The 15,060-nt window shown below is 38.9% G+C and overlaps 1 long non-coding RNA gene across 3 annotated transcripts; it reads left to right on the forward strand.

The window, feature by feature from the left end:
- The first annotated feature begins 4,632 nt into the window (after positions 1 to 4,632).
- LOC141627267 (uncharacterized) lies at positions 4,633 to 5,670 on the forward strand. Of its 3 annotated transcripts, none has more exons than XR_012536826.1 (3): positions 4,633 to 4,753; positions 4,920 to 5,074; positions 5,333 to 5,670. It is a non-coding gene; the product is annotated as an uncharacterized LOC141627267 (long non-coding RNA). The 3 variants fall into 3 exon arrangements; XR_012536828.1 differs by having other exon boundaries at positions 4,923 to 5,074; XR_012536827.1 differs by lacking the exon at positions 4,633 to 4,753 and adding an exon at positions 4,758 to 4,830.
- The last annotated feature ends 9,390 nt before the right edge of the window (positions 5,671 to 15,060 follow it).

Consider the following 15,060-nt stretch of genomic DNA (forward strand, 5'->3'; position numbering starts at 1 on the left):
CTTAATTACCTCATGGTCAGAATCGAGTCTGAATCCACGGAGTGAGCCATAAGACACTTGATGTCTTCTTTCTTTGATGATTTTGAAGCATTTTTTGAGGAACTAGACGAGATGCTAAGTTTGGCGTCTAATTCATCCTCAAGGACATCGTCCTCTTCAGAATCAGACATGCCCCAAATAGCGGTCATTACCTTGTTTTTGTAATCACGTTTTGCAAAGTCACGTTTTTCCTTAGATTTGATATCGTTCCACTTTGGGCATTCTTTGATTTGGTGACCTTTATCACCACATTTAAAGCAACCAACAGTGGAGTTAGATCTTCTCTTAGGAAAACGGCGTTTACTAGAGTTGTTGCTATACCTTTGAGAGTTTCGACCATTGATCATGCCAACAATGTTTTTAGTGAACATTGCAAACTCATCATCTTCATCCTCCTCATCACTTGAGAGAGCATTAAGAGCGAGTCCTTTCCCTTTAGAGCTTTCACTAGAACGCTTCATGAGAGTTAACTCATGAGCCATAAGTGAGCCCATAAGTTCATCAAGGGTGAGCAATGAAAGGTCCTTAGCTTCCTCAATAGCCGTAACCTTCGGTTGCCACTTTTCAGTTAGGCTACGAAGGATTTTACGGACTAAATCCTCGGATTGAAAACTCCTACCTAAACTCTTAAGGTCATTGACAATACTAGAAAAACGTGAAGACAAACTATTAATTGACTCATCTCGGTCCATATTGAACATCTCATATTGTTTCATGAGAAGATCAATACGATATTTTTTGACTTGTGACGTTCCCTCATAAGCAAGGTTTAGGGTGTCCCAAATCTCTTTGGCCGAGGCACATCCAGATATACGATTAATCTCTTGGTCACCGATTCCATATTGAAGGATGGACATGGCCTTAGAGTTTTTCTCGATTTTCTTATAGTCGGCCTCAACATACTTATCCTCACTTTTCAAGGAGCTAGTGCCATCAGCATTAGTCACTTCGATTTTGAGGGGACCCTTTTGAATGATTAACCAACATTCATAGTCCGCACTTTTGACATAGTGCTCCATGCGATGTTTCCACCAGGCATAGTTTTCTCCCTTGAAAATGGGATACTTAGTGTGTTTTGAATCGTCCATAACTATAGGATCAACTCTTTGGATTTAACCAATATCAAGAGCACAAGGCTCTGATACCAATTGAAGAGTTAGGAACGATTAACACCTAAGAGGGGGAGGGGGTGAATTAGGTGTACCTTTTAAAAATTTATCCTTAACTTGGTTAATTAATTAACTTAAGTAGAGAATAAGTGAAGTACAAGACTTGAGAAACTTAATTAGATGTAAGTTCACAAGAAGGTATGCAGCGATTCTATGTCACGGTATAGGTGATGTGACACGAGTAACTTGATTAGGTACATGCGAGAAATGGCAAAGTGGAGGAACGTAAAAGTAAATGAACAAACAAACGACATTTTAAAAATTGGTCCAGCCTCTACTCCGAGGCCTACGTCCAACCGTTATTTTATTGCTTGTTTAGAAATTTACTCAAACTTACTAAACCCCTTACAATGAAAATAACTCGCCAACCTACTCCGGTTGCACTCAAACTTAAAGCTACTCCGCTTCAAGAGTTTATGGGTTCTATCTCAAGGTGTTACGGAATCTTGAATCTCAAGAGTTCACTTAAATGAACATGGAGATTACAATGAAGATCTAACACGAGAATCATGGAACAAACTCATCATGTCACAAAGATCTGAACGATACTTGGAGGTTTTACTTTTTTGAAAACAATTTTGAAGACTTAAAACCGGAAAAACGTTTTGCAAATGCTTGAAGAACAAAGCTTTTAATGCACAAATGATTTGCAAGGTTTTTACAATAAATGCTTTGGAAGTCTTGAGAAATAAATGTGACTAAGACACTCTATTTATAGTGGATTTAGTCTTAGGTTAGTACACTTTGAAAAATTAAATCCAATAATAAAATGATAGCTTTGAGTGATGGTAAGTGTTAGACTTGTAGGCTTGGGGCTTAAGAAATCAGAAAACTTAAGCTTCTACACTCAACATGTGACAATTTACCAAAATGGCAAAAAGCCTTTCTTACTTTAGAAGTTTGACAAGTCTTCTTTGCCATTTTTGGTAAAAGGTGTTTGCACAAATCTAGAGGCTTAGTCAAGTGAGCTTGTGACTCCAAAATTTCAGATTGTTTTCAAGTTTCTGAAAATTCAAATGTTTAAGGTTTAAGGTTTGCAAAGTTTTGACACTCAAAAACATTTGGACGAAAAACTCCTCCGTATGATAGTACCAGAAACCACGGTACAGCGTACCGTTGCATGGTTTTGCCATTACTTGACTTAAATGAGAATGTTACACTTACTCTTACATATATCGACTAAGGCTTTGGAAAGTATCATTGTCTTGACTTCCTTGAATGACTTGATCATCTTGAATCATTGTTGAAAGTCCATTTGATTGCTTCATTCACTAATTATATCAACTAAGAGCAAACAATCAAATAACAAGGGGACTTGGCATCATCAATCTAATGTGTTCTAACAAACATGTTTTCCTACCCAGGATTACACTTAAGCCATCCAAAAGTTCAAAATTCCCGGTTAATTTCCAAAGAAAACATTTTCCTATTAAACTAAGCTTCGCAATGACAATTAACAAGGCACATGGTCAGACTTTGGAACGTGTTGGAGTATACCTACCAAGACCATGCTTCTTACATGGACAAATAAACGTAGCACTATCACGTGCTCGTTCATCTAGGGAATTGAAAGTCATGCAAATAAACGGTGCATCGGGCAACATTGAACATATGGTGCGGAATGTCGTGTCGTTTGAGATGCTTAGGAGAGCTGGGTTTCGGTGACATTGCAAGGTAATCAATGCAAAAATGTTATTACATATAAGTCAACAATGTTTCAGCAGGCTAATATTGAAACGTGATTGCAGGTAGCAAGGGCAAACAAACGCATGCAAGATTTACATTTTGGCAAAACTTCATTCAAGCAATGAAGGTGAAAGCATGTTCAGAAGAAAACTCAGACAAGTTTAAGCATCAAACCACAATAAGCCTTATTAGGGTTACATTTAAGACGTGCAAATCACAGAAGGACATTCATCTTAACCAGTTCTAGAGAACTGTCCTTTGTTGATATGTATAGATTAGCCTGTCCTAAAGTTTTGAACAAGGTTTTGAAGAAAAATTCCTGAGTTGTTTATATTAGTATGTCAAATGAAGACAATCTATTCCGTTGTGGGTTACTGACAAGTTCCTGAGATTATCTTTACAACTACCACCCACACAAAAGCATATCTGTAGCTTTTTAGCGTATCACCTTATCATGCTAGAGTTTTAGTTGTTGTTAAACAAATTTCAGCGCCTAATTGAATAACAAAGCAGAGGGGAAAGTAAACGGATATCCAATTTAACAAACCGAGCAAAGCAATGCAAAATGATTTAATGCACAACATAAACAGCCGCTCCATACCCTAAAAGGTTAATTTAATTGTTTTGGAAATTCATACTAGACATGGGGGCAATAAGGCAGCTTCAGTGTTGACAAGGTTGGCAATTTACCAGAAACAAAGCTTGGTTAAGAACAAGATTCCGGTTAGAACAATCCCCAATATCCAAATCCTTTTAAAAAAACGTCTAACATCACTGAGGCAAACTCGAAAAGCAAATAAGATATAATGAGCCAATTTAAATAACAATAGGTCTTGGTATAGACGGGTGGGGCGAACAGACGGGTAAAGACCTCTAATAAAATGGGTAGGGGAGACAAGGTGGGGCATCCCCCATGTGCTTCCCACTTTATGGCAAATGGGTATTTTGTGAGGGAAAATGGTATCCGTCTATACGTATAGACGAATAGTATCCGTCTATAATGAGAATTTGTGTTTAAATAAAATCTACCAAAATTTAGTACAGTGGACTAGGTTGTGTTTGTTTATCCAATTTAACATCCCTAGAGAGTTGTCATTTCAATTAATAGCTAGGTACAATAATTGAAATCTAAAACTTACAATTACAATTGTCAGCCTTTCCAATGAAAAGAAAACCCCCAAAAAAAATATTGTTAGGGTATATGATAGGTTGTACTTGGTTATCCAATTTAACATCTTTATGGAGTGGTCATTTCACTTGATAGCAAAGTATAATAATTACAACAAAATTGATCAAAAAAAAATTATGGGTGTTTTATATTAGCTGCCACTAAAAGGTGCAAATACAACCATAAATTGCATAATGATAAGTGTATTTATCCAAATTAATTTAGAACACATTTACTGCTCATTCTCCACAAATTCGGGAGTTTTCATAGGGAGAAAGATAAGAAAAGTAGAAATATTACCACATTTTAATGGACAATTGACAAATTGATTTTAAATGTAATAGAAATTACATATTCGAAGCGGTAATAGAAAGATAAATTTCGATACGGAACAACACATTTGAAGTGGAAATGCAGGAGTGTGCTTACAAATAAGAAAAAAAATGAAGTGCCCTCAAATTAACAACACTGGAGTTAATAACTGAAAAGACAGTACACTGTGCTTGGACAACCTCACATATACTGGTATATGTTAAACAAATATTGTAGACAGTCAAGAGCATGGCCAAGAGCAACATAGGTAGTGTGCTAAATGTACGAAGCTCATGTGAACTGACAGTACACAAAACATGTGCCTTACTTCCCATATTACTTGCAAAGCCTGCAGGTTGATATGAGGAAAACAAATAAGGTGAGCAAACTATCATCTGATATTATAATTGGGAGTCTAGAATCACAAGTTAAGGAAGCTTTCAAACCTTCAACATTGTTTGTTCTTTACCTATCATTACTAACATATATATTACTATATATACAGAATATTGCAGCATTTAAAATTTCTCGTGGTTTATTTGCAGCAGCCATGAAACCTGAAAAAAAGCTCATCAAGGACTTAACTGATCAAGTAGGGCCACATTCTATTCGCCTCAAGTTTATTGAGAAGAGCAACATGCACATCTCACCTAAAAGCAAGGGACTAAACTACCTAAGAATTGTTTTCCAAGATGAAGAGGTATTTTATAAATAACAACTCATTTGCTATATCTGAAATATACAATGCTGGCATAAATAGGATAGTATATCTGAAATGTCCCAAAAACATTATTCGTAGATATTCGCAGAGAATCAGAGTTGGAATATAGTGCTAGCAAGAGGAAAAAAATGTATGTTGTGGACTGAAAAAGAGGCTACTGTCTTGCCATTAAATGTCATTCTTGTTTGTTTATGTGTAAAGGTTTATGTATATTTAAGCTTAAATTAAATTGTGCAGGTTGGGCAGTGTGGGTGCTCCTAAGTTGAAATCCGTTCAAGTTCTAGGTGGATGGTTTAATCAAAGGCTTATGTTGTTATTCTGTCAGTGTAATGTTCATACAATGTGACTTTGATTGTCAGTAGACGCTGTCGTTTGAGTATGTGTCAATTTTTATATTATCGGATACAGGGAGGGAAGATCAAAACCACACTTTATGATGATGAGATTGGTGTATATAAAAATGTCATTCATGATAAAATGGAATATGAAATCTGTAATGCGAAGATCAAGCTGCTGCCTGAGAAATATCGGGGAACTGCTGCTGACCATCCATATCAGCTAAGCTTTGGTGCAAAGACAATTATCAGGCCTATTGAAGGCTGCAAACCTCCTATAGGTCCTAAATGTATCAGCCTTGCTGCAATCCCCAAAAACATAGCAAATGATAACAGATATGGTGATCCCTGCCAATCTACTTACTCATAAATATTTTGCTCTATATAATAACTAAAACACATGTCTACATGCTAAACTCAATATTAGGTATTAATTTACTAACTGGTTAAATCATATGTAGATGTCCTTGCAATCCTAATCTATGTTGAGCCGCTGCGGCAAGTGCCACGTTCTACTAGAGGTACTTTAGCTGTGCGTGAACTGGTGGTTATGGATCCCAGGTTGTTAAGAATTTGTGCCTTGAATTTGTGTCGAAGACGGATTAAGCTAAGGTAACCAGTAAGATGGGAGCAGTTCACGCGAGTTCGTCGTCATGTTCTGCGAGTCACGTGTGGTACTGGAATGTGCCGCTTGAAATTCATGGCATGCTACGTACATCCCTTTGTCTAGGAAAGTTTTGGAGTCTTTGACTTTCCAAAAGCTTTACGTGACTTTGGTTTATTAGCTAATTGGATTTCTTTTGGTTTAAGTCTTTGTATAAGACTTGTTTTTACGTGGCTTTGTTGTCTTTGGGTTATTTGTTGGTTTTAGGAAATTATTAATAATTTCCTAATTACTCCCTATTTCCTAATTAGTTTAGGTCTCTTATTAAGGGTGGAATAAATCTATATAAAGACCCTTATATTAGTCTAGGTTAATTAAGGGAGAGAGAGATAGTATTTGTGAGCACAATCTTATGAGAGTCGATTTGTGAGGTTTCCTCCGGGAGGAAGCTCCAGTTTGTTCCGGGCTCAAGTAGATTGGCGTTCGTCTGAATTTGGAGATCGAAGGAGTCTGTTCGGATCTTGGCGGCCACAAGATCGTTTGTCCTTCATCTCGTTTGGGTAGTCTCTTTTGTCTCTTTGAGATTACTATTTTGTTGGTAGAATAGGGTATACTTTTGGCTCATATTGAGCGCGTTTATACCGGTCTGCTTTTGTACTATTATCTCCACAATAGTAAATTTGCTCTCCTTCAGGGTGGACGTAGCCAGTTATTTGACTGGTGAACCACGTATATCTGTGTGTCACTTTATTTATTATTCGCTATATTTGTTCTTATCACCCTAATCAACTAACTATTGGGTAACGGGACGCCTCCGTTACAACAATTGGCACCAGAGCTAGAGTTCTGATTTGGGATCTGCTTCCGCTGTAATTGTCTTTTAGGCGTTAATTTGGGTTTGTTGACATATGGGTGGAAAGATTTTGGGAGCGAATATTTTGAAAGTTGACATACTTTTGGGTTTGGTGAGTTTGTGAAAGGATGGTAGTGTTGGCGGTAAGGTGGAGTTTGCTACTATACAAGTCAAGCTTATGGATCCTTCAAGACAAACTTACATCTGTTTTTGCGTCTCAATGAGGCGGTCTGGGCTCTAGGTGGAGCTATTTGGGTTCTTGAAAAAGAGCTGTTGGGATCTCATAAGGGTCATTTGAAACTTCGACGGGAGTTTGTTCTATGGAGCTTTTGGGTTGGACTTGGTAGTCTAACAATTTGTATCTTTGATGGAGGTGATTTGTGCTTGCATAGAATGTTGTTTTGGTTTCGACTTGGGTATTTGTTGCCTTGGTGTAGGCATGTTGGTAGTGTTCGCGACACTCTCTTTTGTACCAAGTGAAACATCTGTTTTGTTCATGGCGTTTGTGTCCTTCTATGGGGCAATTTGGTACGACGGTACAATTGGCCATGAAGTATGGAGGAGATTTTGTTTTGGAATCTAGTGTGTGTTTGTTTTTGGTACACCGTTCCATCATTAGTGACATTGGGTATCTCATATATTTGTGTTGGCGTTTGGTAGCTTTTGTCCTCTACGGGGTTTGCTACGTTTGGCCTTCCTGTTGGTATGAAGATATATTGGGTACTTAGTACATTCGGTAGTCGCAGCTTACTACATTGGGTACTTTGTATATTTGGTCACATTTGTTGCACACTTGGTTCGTTTGTCCTTTTTTTTTGTGGGTTGTGTTCAAGTCAAAGTGGAGACTATCGGGACAGGTAGTGACTTGAGGATCGACTCTATTGAAGCTGATTTGGGCTTGGTTCGTTTTTTGGATAATTCAAGTCAAGGTGGAGATTGTTAAGAATTTGTGCCTTGAATTTGTGTCGAAGACGGATTAAGCTAAGGTAACCAGTAAGATGGGAGCAGTTCACGCGAGTTCGTCGTCATGTTCTGCGAGTCACGTGTGGTACTGGAATGTGCCGCTTGAAATTCATGGCATGCTACGTACATCCCTTTGTCTAGGAAAGTTTTGGAGTCTTTGACTTTCCAAAAGCTTTACGTGACTTTGGTTTATTAGCTAATTGGATTTCTTTTGGTTTAAGTCTTTGTATAAGACTTGTTTTTACGTGGCTTTGTTGTCTTTGGGTTATTTGTTGGTTTTAGGAAATTATTAATAATTTCCTAATTACTCCCTATTTCCTAATTAGTTTAGGTCTCTTATTAAGGGTGGAATAAATCTATATAAAGACCCTTATATTAGTCTAGGTTAATTAAGGGAGAGAGAGATAGTATTTGTGAGCACAATCTTATGAGAGTCGATTTGTGAGGTTTCCTCCGGGAGGAAGCTCCAGTTTGTTCCGGGCTCAAGTAGATTGGCGTTCGTCTGAATTTGGAGATCGAAGGAGTCTGTTCGGATCTTGGCGGCCACAAGATCGTTTGTCCTTCATCTCGTTTGGGTAGTCTCTTTTGTCTCTTTGAGATTACTATTTTGTTGGTAGAATAGGGTATACTTTTGGCTCATATTGAGCGCGTTTATACCGGTCTGCTTTTGTACTATTATCTCCACAATAGTAAATTTGCTCTCCTTCAGGGTGGACGTAGCCAGTTATTTGACTGGTGAACCACGTATATCTGTGTGTCACTTTATTTATTATTCGCTATATTTGTTCTTATCACCCTAATCAACTAACTATTGGGTAACGGGACGCCTCCGTTACAACAATTATTGTTAGGGTGCAAACCCATGTCCCACATCGGTAGAATAAAGATGGAAAATCATCTTTATAAGTATCTACTAAATATAATAGTACGAGGCCTTTTGGGAAGGAGCCCAAGAGTAAATCCGTGAGGGCTTGGCCCAAAGCGGACAATATCGTACTATTATGGACAGTGGACACCGGTGCAGCAGAGGCCCAACACAAGGTATTCACGCTTCCGCACAACAAGTGGTATCAGAGCCCAAGGTTCGACTTGGGCTAGACACGAGGATTCATCAGCAGGCCCAAGACTTGAAGTTGTACACTGTAAGGCATGGAACTCCTAGCTCGGGGTGAGTCCTTGAGCAAACCCGGTCCAGGGTTAAATGGATTAAAGGCGTCATAGGTCTTGCGGGACAAAAGACCATTTGTGTACTAGAAGTGTTGATCAGGTGGACCCTTATCAGATTGGGTGCCACAGGTCTGGTGGGTCCTTTCCAGGTTGGATGCCATAGACCGTTTGTGTTCTAGGACTTCTGAAGTGACGGACCCGTCCAGGGTATATTGGATGCAGAGGATGTTCGATATGCATGTGTAGCAAATCCCCAAGAAGGGACATGGACGGCTCGTGGTAGCATGGTGTGTCGGCTAAGGGGAGGTTATCAAGACTTGTGATGTTTCGGGTGTCTAGAAGTTGGGGCTGTAGAGTGGGAGAGTCCTCCATGGAGGTCAAGGTCCGACTCAAGATGATGGTCCTTGGTTTGAGGGGAGGATTGTTAGGGTGCAAACCCATGTCCCACATCGGTAGAATAAAGATGGAAGATCATCTTTATAAGTATCTACTAAATATAATAGTACGAGGCCTTTTGGGAAGGAGCCCAAGAGTAAATCCGTGAGGGCTTGGCCCAAAGCGGACAATATCGTACTATTATGGACAGTGGACACCGGTGCAGCAGAGGCCCAACACGGGGATATTCACGCTTCCGCACAACACAGGTAATAAAACCTATCATAATAATTAGGTAAAGTTCATGGATGGTTGTAATTTAGAACTATATAAGGATTGCTTGACTCATGTGAACACCCGCTACAGTACGGGTCAGCCGCTAATCATAACAGCATGGGCAGAGATTGTAAGTAGAGAAGGTGAACAACTTAAGTATATTGTTGGAAATTTTTCAATCATTGGCTTCACCTATCTAAAGCTTATCACAAAGGTATAAGATTGCGGTAATGCTGTTTCAAATTATCTACGCTGGCCCAACTTAGAAAGTGAAACTAACCATTCATTTGAAATATTGTGTTAGGCTTCTCAGTAGCAACAACATCAGCGACATTTGTCAAGTTCAATCATGAAGGGGAGAAGGCTGACATGCTACGTGCATGGTAAGCCTAATAATTTAATTACAGGACGCCGCACAAAATGCATATGAAATTTTTAGTCAAAGGTGCTTCCCTTGATGTGATAAGGGCAAACGAAAATAGAGGAACTATCTCTACAAAGCAGCAGCAAGTTACTGGGACTCGTGAACGTGGTGGACAACGTGTACTAACAATGATCAAGGCGCTGCGAGCTAAAAAGGTATGCATACAGCCATGAAACACAGATAGAAGTGCCATACAATCATGGGAACAAATAGCCACATGTATCCAACAATTACTTTAAATGCATAGCATCAACAAAGGAAATAACAACGGTCAAACTTAATATTACAATGCATACAAGTGCCTGAGGTTATTTTTGCAAATGCAGGTAACAACTACATTACAAGATGAATGACATTGGATTCATGTGTCCATTCCAGAGTTTGATCGAAAGACATTCGCTTTTACCTAGGTTGTAGCCACTGCGGTACAAGCAGCAAGAAAGATCTTAATGTAACCTACAACTGCGACACATGCAAACGTCAAGGAATCATTTTAGTGCCTAGGTCACGCATAACACTATCTGTACACATTTATTAATCAAGCAAAATACTCAGAGATACATATCTAACATAAATAAAATTCATGAACACATGATGAACATAACCTTTGAAGCTATAGACAAAATTGGATCTTTCATGTTCACCGCCTTCAATATTGATTTAGAGAAACTGCTTCAGAAAAGTACTAAGGAACTATATACAATGGAGGAAGCTGTAAGTTCATACTCAATCTTTCTTATATAGGATTCTCGACCATATATAAACCATCAAAATACATGGGTTAAGATAGTTAAAATAGCCCGAATTTGCGGCAACTGCCTAGCTGAGTTGTTCCACCAAAAAAACCCCAGGTCTTTATATTCGCAAAACTAGATTATTGACATGCGAATATAAGCAAGCTCACCAAACTGGCAGGAAAAAATAACGTATCTGAACACCGCTGAGGCTAGGATTCGAGGAAGTACAATATACATTCAGGTGGGACCGGCAACAGCCCTCTCAAGAAACGGAGTGCTGGAGTAGGTGCTCAAACAACTATCCTTCGAATAGAGGCACGTCTCAGACAGTAGCTGATGGCCAATATAATATTAGCGAGGGGTCGTAGGTTAGATGTTTAATATTTTGAACTTGACCGGAAGCAATCTTTTCCCAGTTGGAAAAGGCTATTTGACAGTGCTGAAAATATATCAGATGCATTAGTACAATACCATATGACCTTGAAGTATCTAGAATAAGGTGGAATCCCTCAACAGCCATGGCTACTTTATTTTGCAGATCTTACCAACAGATTTGGGATTATCTAAGATCAGTAAAACTCTCAATATATAATGAATTATAGTTTCTATGCCAAATATTTCCAAGCTTATTATCTTCATTATACACGGCCAGGCCATCGATAATTTTTATTAAAAAACAAAAACTTGCGCAATTAATATGTGCAACAAATACAAAGTTTGTTGGAAACTAATTCAAAGTTGACTACTATTATTTAGGATCATGTGGTAAATGGTAGTCATGGTCATCAGTTGTTAGAGTATTTTTAGGAGTCAATAAGTTGAGTGGGTAGTTCCTAAATTATAGATTAGTGGCCTAATGTTGTGGGTTAGTTCCTTATTTTCAGTTTAAGAAGTTGTGGTTTTATTAGTATAAATAAGACTTACTTTGTAATCATTTAATCATCTCAATACAAAATCTTCCTGTTTTGCTCTAATAAAGTTGCCAGTCCAATTTGACGATCAAGAAAACCAGACTAATTACTGCACGTCGGATACTGAACACCAAAAAAAAAGAACAAAACAAGCCTACCTCACAGCTGTGCTACATATTCCAACTTATTTAATTAAACTGCACAAATAAAAAAAAAAAGATATGAAGGACAGATCTGTAATACCCGCCCTTTTAGGGACCCCTTGACCAGCGTTGACTGACCTTGGGAACGGGAATGGTTCTTAGAAGTGCGTGCCAAAGCTATCTTGGGTTACGTGTCTAGTGTGGTACTCGATAGAGTAGAGGCTACTCGATCGAGTAGCGTAGGTACTCGATCGAGTAGGGGGTTACTCGATCGAGTGTGTGTGGTACTCGATCGAGTATCGAGTTTTCAGCGAGGGTTTTTAATCGCGTTTTGTTAAATCCGCAAGTCATTTCCGCCTCATTCCTTCTATCCTCTAGTCGCCTCTTTCCCTTCCCTTCACCATAAAACCTCCATGGAAGCCCTTTGAAGGTCCTTGTGCCTTAGGAGAGCGTAGCTTGCGTCGGGTAGCTGTCTTTTGCCGGGTTTCTCTTTATAGGTATGTCATCATCATCATCATCCGTACCTTTGTCTTTACAGTTAGGGTTTGCTTGATAGTAATAGGTGATTGTGTTAAGCTTATAGGCTTTGCTTGGTTGCTGGATATGTCATATGTTGGCATGGATTGGTTGCAGTTGCTTAAAGGTAGGTTCGCCTACTCAGTTTCTGTAGATGGTCTAGTGTGTCGGTGGTTGTGGTTGTATTGCGGTTGTTGTGTGTTGTTGATTGATTCAGACGCTTGTAATTATACATTGTTGATAGATTCAGACGGTTGTTGATATTGTGATTGTGATTGTTGTCTCTGGTTCTCGAGATGCGTTCTCGGCTGAGTGAAGTCACTTGCGGGAGTGGCTTCACGCCCTAGTTTCGCCCTTAGTGGAACCCGCCACGGAAGGGGATGTGCACATTAATGGGATAGGGTTATCGCTCGGTATGATGAGCGGGGATTTGGTGGGTACGGCTGCGGTCCCCCACTGGCAGGGTTGGTCCAGTGGACAGTCGGTGACGGAGATTGATCGGTGTGGGTGTGCTTGTGTGTGGATGATTGTGTTACATTGAGTTGTCAGTTGTTGTTGGCTTTGTTGTGTTTTATCTCAGTACTGACCTTGGGTGGTTGTCTTGTTTGTTTATGTGTCTGCCGTGATCCCTTATGGTGAGCAGTCTGTCTTAGCAGGTGTTGATATCGTTGATAGCTGGAGTCCGGGCAGGGATGAGTCTCCACGAGATTGATTGTTATAGCAAGTAGACTTTGAGTTGTATCTTTTATATCATCAGTTGGTTTTAAATCAGTTGTAACATAACATAATAGTTCTTTTATCGGAATTTGATTATTACTGTCCTCGGGCAACCGAGATGGTAATGCCTTTATATGCTAAGGAAGGCCTAGTTAAGGCTCCTCTGGATATGAGGGTGTTACAAAGTGGTATCAGAGCGACGATTTTGGAACCTGTAACAAAAGAAAATAATGAACGTAGTGAGTCTAATAAAATGAACCTGGTGTATGTGTAATGGGAGCCCCGATGCTAGATTTTGGGTGAGTAGGCGCCCTCATTTCAAAATCTTGGCCCCATGACACTTAAGCCAGTCACATGGTGTGGGAAGGTGGAGTCCGTGTGTATATGTATGATGTGTATGTTAATAGTGTCGGAATTATCCGAGGTCGAGTCTTTGCTAACATAGAGATGGGTATAATGGTTGCGTTTGGATAATGCTTAGTGAAGTTTTGGCTTGATTAACGAGCTTGTATGATGATTCCGGGATCCGTGACAAAAGTTTATTTGATAGAAATGCGTGGAAATGTGAAGGTGTATGCTATAATAGAAGAGTGAACATGTGGGTGTTGGCTTTAAGTTGATAATAATGGTAGCCATGTATGAGTTTATAAGCCCTACCGTAATTGCAAACGATGATAGTTATAGAATTGTTGAGTTATAATATGAAACATAGCATATAGTAATGCATATATGTCTTGTTTATTGGTTGAAATTTTTCCGCTGCGTGACAAACGATTTATGTAAGATGATTTGCTTATGATTGAATTTGCAACATGATAGATCAATTTGTTGTGAAGAGTATGCATTTCCATGATATGTGAAAGAAGGAATTAATGTTAATTATATGATTCATGTCGAGAAGGACTCGAGCTTAGTAGTAATGTGTTAGAACAAGTTTTAAGTATGATAAGAGTACGTGATTAAACTCATGAGTGACTCGGTAGCAGGTAAACCGAGTTGAGTAATTTGTTGTAGCATAGTATGGCATGAGCCTTAATTGTTGAGACGATATGGTAATGCGTGAGTAAGTGTGATGACTAGTGGCGAATTCCGAACTCAGTTTGGAATCGACATGTGGTATTGTTTTGCAGGAATCTTCGATTTATCTCGTATTTCTGACCGAGTACTTAACTATACTTGACCGAGTGCGAGTGCGTACTAGACCGAGTAGACCTCACTCGATCTAGTTAGGAAGCTATGACGTCGAGATGTGGAAGAATTTCTGCAGATACTCGACGAAATAGATCCTACTCGATCGAGTAGGGTGGTACTCGATCGAGTACCCAAGGCACTCGATCGAGTAGGGTGGTACTCGATCGAGTACCCAAGGCACTCGATCGAGTAGGTTACTGTACAGTGATTCTTACGGGTTTCTTAAAACCCCTATCCTTTCTAATCCCTCTCATTCTTTCTCTATAATTCGAAACCCTAAGCCTTAATTCCTCTCAAAATCTCTCATTTTCTTGTGTGGTAGTGGATTATTTGGGGTTAATTTCTTTGTTTAATTCCGTTCCTTTACTTTACTACTTAATCAAGGTATGATTTCTTCCTTATTTACATGTTTTTATGCCTTAAATTTGTTGAGGATGATTGTATAACCTGAAAATTTCGATTCACATGATCAATTTATTGCTTTTAATTGTTCTAATATGATTCATATGCTCCTCTTTCTTGGTTATTGGTGATTAATTGCTGTAAAATAGACTAGAAATTGCCAAATTGAAACCGAAATTTCTAGGGTTTACAAAAATCGAAATTGAATTTTGATTGTTTTACAATGATTAGATGATGGAATTGAGTACTATATATTGTTTATATCATGTTGAAGAGTGAATTTTGATGATTATCACCTTAAAAAGTTGCCTTAAAACTCCGTCTTAAAAGTTCCCCAAGTGGAAATTCGTT

This window comes from Silene latifolia, chromosome Y (assembly GCF_048544455.1).
Source record: "Silene latifolia isolate original U9 population chromosome Y, ASM4854445v1, whole genome shotgun sequence".
NCBI classification, from domain to species: Eukaryota; Viridiplantae; Streptophyta; class Magnoliopsida; order Caryophyllales; family Caryophyllaceae; genus Silene; species Silene latifolia.